The sequence below is a fragment of the Struthio camelus genome, chromosome 5 (genome assembly GCF_040807025.1).
Source record: "Struthio camelus isolate bStrCam1 chromosome 5, bStrCam1.hap1, whole genome shotgun sequence".
In the NCBI taxonomy this organism is placed as follows: domain Eukaryota; kingdom Metazoa; phylum Chordata; class Aves; order Struthioniformes; family Struthionidae; genus Struthio; species Struthio camelus.
This window is the reverse complement of record NC_090946.1, coordinates 22,640,625-22,649,218: the sequence shown is the minus strand read 5'-3', so window position 1 is coordinate 22,649,218 and position 8,594 is coordinate 22,640,625. Positions and strand designations below refer to the sequence as shown.

General features: G+C 41.4%; 1 protein-coding gene across 5 annotated transcripts in view; it reads left to right on the top strand.

The window, feature by feature from the left end:
• The first annotated feature begins 788 nt into the window (after positions 1–788).
• The window catches only part of LMO1 (LIM domain only 1), an 86,727-nt gene continuing 78,921 nt past the window's right edge, over positions 789–8,594 (top strand). The window contains exons 1-4 of one of the 5 annotated variants that reach the window (XM_068944992.1): positions 4,069–4,194; positions 4,416–4,530; positions 5,224–7,211; positions 7,732–7,821. The gene's annotated coding sequence lies outside the window, so the exon portion shown is untranslated. Of the gene's footprint in view, positions 913–1,774; positions 1,869–4,031; positions 4,195–4,415; positions 4,531–5,223; positions 7,212–7,731; positions 7,822–8,594 lie in introns of those variants that run through there. The other 4 variants (XM_068944991.1, XM_068944994.1, XM_009684706.2 and 1 more) reach the window with 4 other exon arrangements.

The window sequence follows — 8,594 nt, the reverse complement described above, 5'->3', positions numbered from 1 at the left end:
GGATGTTTAGTTTCCTAGGGCAAATTGCCTGTAATAGATTTTAATTTCTGCTTTCATTCTGTAATTATTTTTGTTTCAATGTAACTGTGAAATTGAGTGTTTTGCTTTTGCTGTTATCAGGTCACTTCTGAAAATAAAGTGTATCTCAGAGAATAGCAATGTTATTATTATTCAAAGGCTACATGTTTGGGCAATTATGCAAACGTTCTCTTGCTGTCAATCTATAAAACCTTTTCCTGAATACCTGGACCTTTGAATTAATTAGACTTCTCATCTTCTCCTTTGAATGCCACTCTGCAGAGAGTGCAGCTCAGTTCCTCCTTGCCCAAACCCAAGCCAAAAGTGCTCCAGCACTGTAATTCCAGAAGGTCACCTTGCTAAGCAGCTGTCCAGGTGAGTTGTCTTCTGGAATGAATGGTATTGCTCCTCTAATTACTGAATGCAAGCTTATAAATTAGCACTTTTGCAAACTTTGTATGCTATCATAGCAAAAGTCAACTAAGTGGCACACATGCCATTGCAAAAGTGCCAAGTCTAGTGTAAGCAGCTTCACTTCCCTGAAGGAAGTGGGCAGTTTCCTTGGGCAGTTTCTGTGGCCTAACCTCAGAAAGATCAGAGGCTGACCTCTCATTTCCATCATGGCTAGAAGTTTAGGAGCACAGTTTATATGAAAGCAGCTGCAGAAAAAAACCCACCAAAATGTGATGATACTAAATTTAAACAAGACTGTTTTTTTTTTCTCCTTAAGTACTCTTAATGGGAATAAATGGTTTATCTTTTCAGATCTGTGTATTTCTGTAGAAATGTACCAGTCGGAAAAGGCTGCAAAAATTCTGGCCACCATGTAAATCCCACAGACTCATTTGGGAAGAAGAGGAGGCAAAAAACTTTGTGTTGGCCCTCTGAATGAAGGTGAGTGTTGCTCTCTGTACACACTGATGAAACCAAAGCTAAATGATCCCCAGATTTCATTGCATTTCCTTACATCAGCTGAAGCCTTTGTGATTTTGTGGTGGTGGAGACATTCCCCCCCTTTGTCTATCCTTGCTTCTTGGTAAACAAGCACGTGTAAAAATGAAAGAGGTGGCATTAAAATCTTCTGCCTTTGTGACCCCCCCTGGTTATACCCTATGTGTGTGGTACTCAAAAGGGCAAGTGTGCCCCGCTGGGAGGAATATTCAGCGTTCTGCAAACGGCTTTGAACCAGCTGCACATTACACAACAACCCCACTGAGGCACTGGATCTAGATACTCTTGCTGGGACCAGTTCATCCATGACTATATGGGGAGCTGCTTAATTGAGGCTCATTACTCCAATTTCCTACTGACACTGTGCACCCTATGAGGTGCTGCTCAGGCACGCGTCGGGGCAGGGGGTATTGTGAGCAGCTGCCACTTTTTACAGGAAGCACTGGAGGATGAGCCGTATGAGTGCCCTAACCCAGCACTATTGCCTCTGCAGTTGGTACCACTTACGAGGGGGAGCAAGCTACTTATTTGTTCCTCTTAGACAGGATGATGCACCTGCATCAGCCACTGCATTCTTCTTCTCTGCTGGGCATTTTGCTGCAGAGGATGTACTCCTGAAAAACCGCCACTGGCAAACAGTCCCCAGGTATTACCTCCACACCTTTTCAGGTCCCTGGCAATCTCTACATTTGTGCCCTTTTTAAGAAGGGCTCATGCTTGGAAGCATCTCAGCTAATCTCTCTCAAACAGGAGTATTTCCTCATTTTAACAGATAACGTGAGCCATCTATTTTTTCCTTATTCAGGCTGTGTAACTGCATCTGCAAGATCAGTCAAGCATCCTTCCAAAGCCTTCAGTTCTGATTCTGTTTCTTCAGGTACCCAAACTCAAGCTCACAGGTTAGACATAGCCTCCTTATTTATCCCTGATCCCGTGAAAGTCCTGAATCCTTGTTGAGACCTTTGCTTCTAAGGACGGTCTTATTTCCTTACAGACATTCTCCCAATTCTTTGATTGATGTATTGTCCTCAGCTTTTATTGTTAAAGGGGGCCCATCATGGACCTTTTCTCCTATAGTTAAATTTGCAATAGCTGCTACTTAATGTTTCCAGATTACCCTAAAAGCTGTTAGGGGAGTTAATGACTTTTCCATTTCAATGGGAGGGTGGAAAACACGTGAGAGAGAATTTAGCCAACCATGTCCATGAGTATCACCCTTCTGAAACTCACCACTGCTGAGTGAAAATGAGCTTCAGGAGGAAAATCAATCACTGGTCCCTCATGTGTTCCCTCTGTATAACACTAAGGGTAAAACTCACCACTTTGAACAGCATCAACACAAAGTCTTGTGTAATACCATTTCCCACTTGCCCTCTTCTGCAGGCAAGACGAAAGAGGCCTTTGTGCCGCCATGCCCTCCCCCAGGAGGGCTAAGTGTACTCTGGCTTCACATTTCACCACTCCCAGTGCATGTAATGGCTTGCTGGACAAGCATCAGGCTAGCCAGACTAGCACTTTCTCTGCTGCAGGGTGGTGTGGAGGTATCATTGTTCTGCACATTGAGTGAGAAGTCACATAAACTATTAACACCCAGCATCGTAACAGTGAATATGACAAAAACAAATACAAAAGTATTATAGAGAGCTCCTCCTTTCACTGCTCCCTTTAGTCAGGTAGTATGCAGTTGATTCACAGAATAAGAAACTATATCAGAACGCTCATTATAGCAGAAAGTGGCATTACCAAAAAAAAACCCAACCCAAAATAAGTCCTCCCAGAGAGCATTTTAGAATTGGTGAGGAATTAATTCAGATGAATAAATGGGAATGCCCATTACGTCAGGCCTAAACATCTAATATTTTGCAACCCAGAGACGAAAGATGAAAGGATCATGCATGTGAGTAGAGGTTGCTTGTTTGGCAGTACCTGAGAGCAGAGTTAAGCTGGTCAAGGCATTTCGGTCTGGGCCTGTCTTCTTTCCTTATGTGTATGTAAAGGTGCCCCAGTGATTTTCATGGCATAGGCTTTGCAGGCATGCAGTTGCTGCATCCTGTCACTGGTGACTAAGGAGCAGTGGCAGGTCATCACAAAGAGAATTAACTCATGTATTTTGACAGGTGAAGCTAAATAAAATGAAATAATTTGACAGAAAGTGAAGTCAAAAATGCGACGAAGAAATAGACTGGCGGGAATATCAGGTTGCCAGAGAGAACAAAGTACAAGGATAAGAAATATATATGCATGTAAATAAATAAATAAATATAGATAGATAGGTACATAGATACATGGATACAGGGATATTTTAAAACATCTGTTTCACACCTTCAATAGTGAGAATAGCTCAGAGCTGTTTATCTCTTGGCCCATTTGGGTAAGGCAGTACCACTATCACAATAAGTGCTTCCAGTTCTTAACACAGAGTAAGGGGACTCTTTGTGACTACTCTTCCCTAAGGATAGAAAGAGAAATGCTACATGGGGGCACAAAGGCAACAGCGAATTTCTTAGCATATGGTCTTTTTCAGTGGGAGCACAGCTTTCTGCTATAAAGAAACACACGGGAGAGCTTTGCAACTAGAGGCCAGAGGCTTCCTTGACATTGTTCCTGGAAAAAAACAGCAAGCAAAGGAGAAAATCTGCCCAAAATTCTAGCAAATAAATGCTTAGCAAAAAAATAGTGCTATGTATTAGAAAAAAAAGATAAAACAAATTACACAGGTAGCATAGAACATAACAACAGGATTTTCTCATTAACAGTGCTGACAACATAAAAATAGAAAAAGCAACAAGTAAACACAGCTCTGTCTGGTCACAGCAGTGACTAGTTGGCCTGTTTCTGAGGGCTCCTACTGTGATCCTTGGGAAAGGTGTACAGATGCATGGCAGTACCCAGCATGATTAGGTTGTAGTAGCCTGCAACCTCCAGCCAAACAGCCTGCCATTTAGTGGTACATGTCCCTTGGCTGCACACAGAAAGTCTGGGCCATCTGTGAGAAAGCAGAATTCCTCCTCCTGTGCCTGGGCAGTGGCAGCGGCACTTTCCTGGGATGCTGCCGGACCTTGGACTGGCGCAGAGTCCGCTTGAGGAAGGTTAGGCTTTATAGCGCAAGGGGCTGCTGTGAGATTTGGCTTTTGATACCTTGTTGCACAGAACTCCAGAAGTTGCTCTGAAAAAGTACAGTCCCAGGTGTCGGTGGCACTGAGATACACAGAAGAAGAAGAATAGGTAGGAGCAATATGTGTCACAGAGGTAGCTGGTGCAATTATGGGAAAATGAAAAATCAGTTTAATGTTATCTGTATTTAGATAGCTAAAAGTGTAATTTGGACACCTAGGGGAGGACTTATAATATAAATAGCTTTGTTTTCTTTCAGAGAGTGTTTTTTAATCTGTTTTACTCTGAAATTATTGTGTATTAAGTACTTTGTTGTTCTTGCTGTTGTTTAGACTTTGCTATTGATGCATATGAAAAAATCCACTTGTTACCTACTTTACTTGGATGAATTGCTATCTGACGTTAACAGGAAATGTAGGCAGAGTCCTGTAGGATTCATCTTTTGCAGTAAGTGTGCAATCTTCTTAATCACTTAAAAATGTCTCTAGCTATCAGAGTTGCCAAGATCTCTTTCAAATCCGAACTGAGTGTGAAGCAATGAAACAAGTTTTCCTTGAGTTTGTAAAGAGTCTAAAATAGGAGCTCTAAGAATTGCAAGATGCTCTATTAGTCTCATTTCAGGCCCTTGGACTGCATAAATCTGTGGCCAAGAAGCTGCCAAAATGCCACAGATTTAGATGGTGGGGATTTTTTCGTTTGAAATTTGCCATGACAGTGTGCCAGGCACCAAGAATGGTGGTGTTGGTGGCAGGTGGGAAGAAAGTCTAAAGCCAGGTGCTGTGACCCCAGACGTGAGGGAATGCCAGACTGATACCAAAAGGAGCAGAACACAAGTCAGCAGCCCCTTTTCCTCTGCAGTCTCAGGGACCCAGTTTATGCACTGCCTAACCAAAGCAAAGGCTTGTGGAAATGGGCCACCTCGGAGACACAGTAATGAGTCAGCTTTTGCCAACGGTTGACTAAATTTACAGCTGTGAGCGCTATCAACACTGAGCTATTGCTGAGCAGGTGGTATAGTAATGGGGAGTTGGGAAAGAAGGACAATTCGAGCAGCCAGAATAAGCTAACATTAACCCAACTTTAAAACTAAGATTACTGTGGAATTTGGCTGACACAAACCTTGGTCTCACTCTGATGCAGAAACGTGAGGCACTGTGTACCTTTCGGGAGATAAACAATCAACTGCCCTCAAACCAATTCAACATAAAAGGACTTTGCTATTCTTTCCTGAACAACCAGACATTGAAAAAACAGATGAAGACAGGATAAAATATGATAAAAATATCCTCTTTCAGGACTTGTTGTCACAGCTTGAATCAGCTATGAGGGAAGTACTCTTGATATTATTTCTGTGTTCAAATGCCTTATACATTTATCTGAGATACTGATGTAGAATACTTATGAGTCAGGTGAAAGATCCTACTTAGCCTACCTCAAACTTCAGCCCAGCAGCCTTTGCAACTCTTTTCTTGCAATTCAACTAGCACAGGTCTTGTTCCTGACACTGGGTTCTACCTCTCCATTGTGTGTATACGTGTTTCATTAATGAAGAAAGGCAAAGGGACTTCAAATTTACCCTAATTTCCACTCTTGTTTATGGATCACTTTGCATTGTGTCCATCATATCTATTGGAACAGAAAATTAATGGTTAATTCTGTAATTCTGCAACCATTCTTGTAAATATGGCACTTTTTTTTTGTTGTTTACAGAATCATTAATCTTGCCTAGAAGTGGAAAGCAAGAAAATAGAGATGTATTAGGTCTACGTTTTCAGATATCCTAAGTGAGCTTTTGCTGTGTGGGAGCCATAGAAACACACAGGCTTTTCTTCCTCACCAGCCGAGCTATTCAGCCGGAAGCTAGGCTGATTTCAAACCAGTTTTTGCCAAAGACTGCTGGTACCTCCAACCGAGATCTGCTGGAGGGTGCAGCCTTAATTATAAAATATCTTCCCTACTGCTGCAGAACACTAATCCTGATTCACCAGAGTCCATCTCCTTTGTTTGATTATGGAAACAATTTTTGGATTTTTCAGAGTTAATCTAGCTCTGATCTAAGACGTATGGGATGCAGTCTCAATAGCCTCAGAACACATTTTATGCGCTTAAGATACATAGTCAAGACACCCTTCATTTTTGCTATACCTGTCCACAAGCCAGTGTAACGGTGAGTTCAGCTCAGCACTGTGTTGCAATTTCAACAGGACTTAGGTACTAATCAAAACAAATGTGTAAATTGTGTAAAGCAGGAAGCAATTTTTCTTCAAAAGGAAGAACATTGCATGGCAACCATCACCTAATAATTGCCTTCCAGTAGCATTACAGTATGGACATGGAGACACTTTTGTATCTGTTGCCATGACCAGTTACTCTGATCAAGGCAGGGCAGCACACACTCTAATGTAGTGTCACCTAAATCAGTGACTTCAGTGAAAGCAGGACTAGCCCCTTGATGAAGAAAGGTAGGTTGTAATCTCTGTTAGCAAGGATCAAACTGTTCATTTTTCAGTAACGAAGTAGAACTCCTCTCTCATTCAGTCTACAGCCATTAACTATAGACGTTGCAGTTTTGTATGAAACATAAGGTGTGTTGCCCTGAGTGTGTTTCAACATTTGGAAAAGACTGAAGACTAAATTAGGCAGTACGGCAAAAGGATTTACTTTTTTCCAGAAATCCCTGTAACTTCTCTTACATCCCTACCTTTACTGCTTAGGTAAAATTGTTTTTTATAGTTGAGGCTTGACTGTAACTGAAAGGAGAGAAAGAATATTCATTTTTCTAGAAGTTTTTTGGATTCTTCCCCTGTTTCATTACTGAAAGTGTTGAACAAATCTTAATAATTTTGTTCAGCGCAACGTGGATGTATCAAAAGTCTGATTAAGATCTGACTACTGGTTTTACATTTGATTTGAAATACTTAGCATATTAGCACACATTATCATAAATGAAAGAGAAGTGATTTGATCTTAGAAGTTCTTCAGTTCAAGCCCAGGGCAAGGGGGCCTTGAACCACTTGGAAATTTTGAATGATAGCAAAGGATAGATATTTATTATTAAAAATAATAATTCTAACTCTCCCATAATCTTAGGCACTGTTGACATTATCAAGGAGAATGAATTCTGATGGGTAAGTAGCAGAATACAACACAGATAGCGTTTTGCAAAACCACTAGGGAATGTTATTAAAAACTTAAACTTAAACTCCATCTACCAGAACTACTTTCTCCCCTTACCTCTAAACTGTAGTTTTCAAACTTAAAAAGGCTACGAGAAACTTCAAGCCAAGGTAGGAGAACCCCCTTTTGGAAACCTAAGGCATCTTTCAGATTTATATTAAAACCCTTTGACAGTACTCTGCAATATAAAGAGTTTTTAATTTTGCCTAGTATAACCAAGAGGTTGATAGCTTCTTCTCTACACTCATTTACATTTAGGGATGACTGTGGTTTTAATGAAGCAGAATATTCCAAATACTAATGGATCTTAAATTGCTTATTCTTACCAAGAGGTACTCCAAATAGTACATTTGCCTCAAGTGATATAAAGTGATGAGTTAATTCATGTACTCGTGTCAATTGCTTCAAGATACTGAGAATTAGCTGCTTTAGTGATATGCCTTTTTTTTTTCTTGCTCTACATGTGTACAGGGAAGTGCCTAGGAACGGGGATCAGTTTAACCTCTACCACACATAGGAAGGGAGTAATCTGGTGGATGTCCTAGAAATGTCATTGACATGGTTAGTAAGATCTTTCTCTTTGCAGTTTCCTGCTATTTCTTGTGCTAATGCTTGAGGTGCTTAAGATTTCTAAAGTAGAGTAGCCCATGGCAGCAACATTTCTGACCACAGTGACTAACCAAATAGTCTGCCTAAGCACATCTATATTACATGGAGCTTTAAAATTCCTCATAGCCTGCACCAAAGCAGTGCTCAAGTCACTTCAAGAATCTCCTCTCCATCTGCTTCATGTCCTGGAAAAGCAAGAAAACTGTGGGGACAAGTGCACACCCCTGATATCTCTAGCTTCCCTGGAGATTAAGGTCCAGGGCACAGTGAGATTCCTCAGCCGGCAGGTTCCTGGGATGTAGCACAGAGCAACAGGTGGCGGCTGTGACTGTGCTGAATGTGGCTTCCCTCTGTGTCCGGCCCAGGGAAGACAAAGCCAGCGAGCGGATCCATGCCAAACACTCTGCAAGCATGGAGCTTAGCAATTGGGCTCTCTCACATGCCGCACGTGGGAATTTTCTCCCTCACCAGCTGGGTTAAGATCACAAGATGGAAAAAAGGAGAGAAAAAAAAAGCTGGAGCTGTTTTCTTTCCACTGAGGCGCTTGAGCTGAAAGTTTCTTTGCAATGGAATAACAGAAAAAAGATGAGAGAGAACACTGCTGATGGCTCAAAATCTGGCACCAAAGTTTATTTTTCCTAAGCAGCCTGAGCCTGAACAGTCTTGTCAGACAACGTCAACAGAGGTGAAAAAAATGACGAAAATCATTGAATCGAGTTATGCTT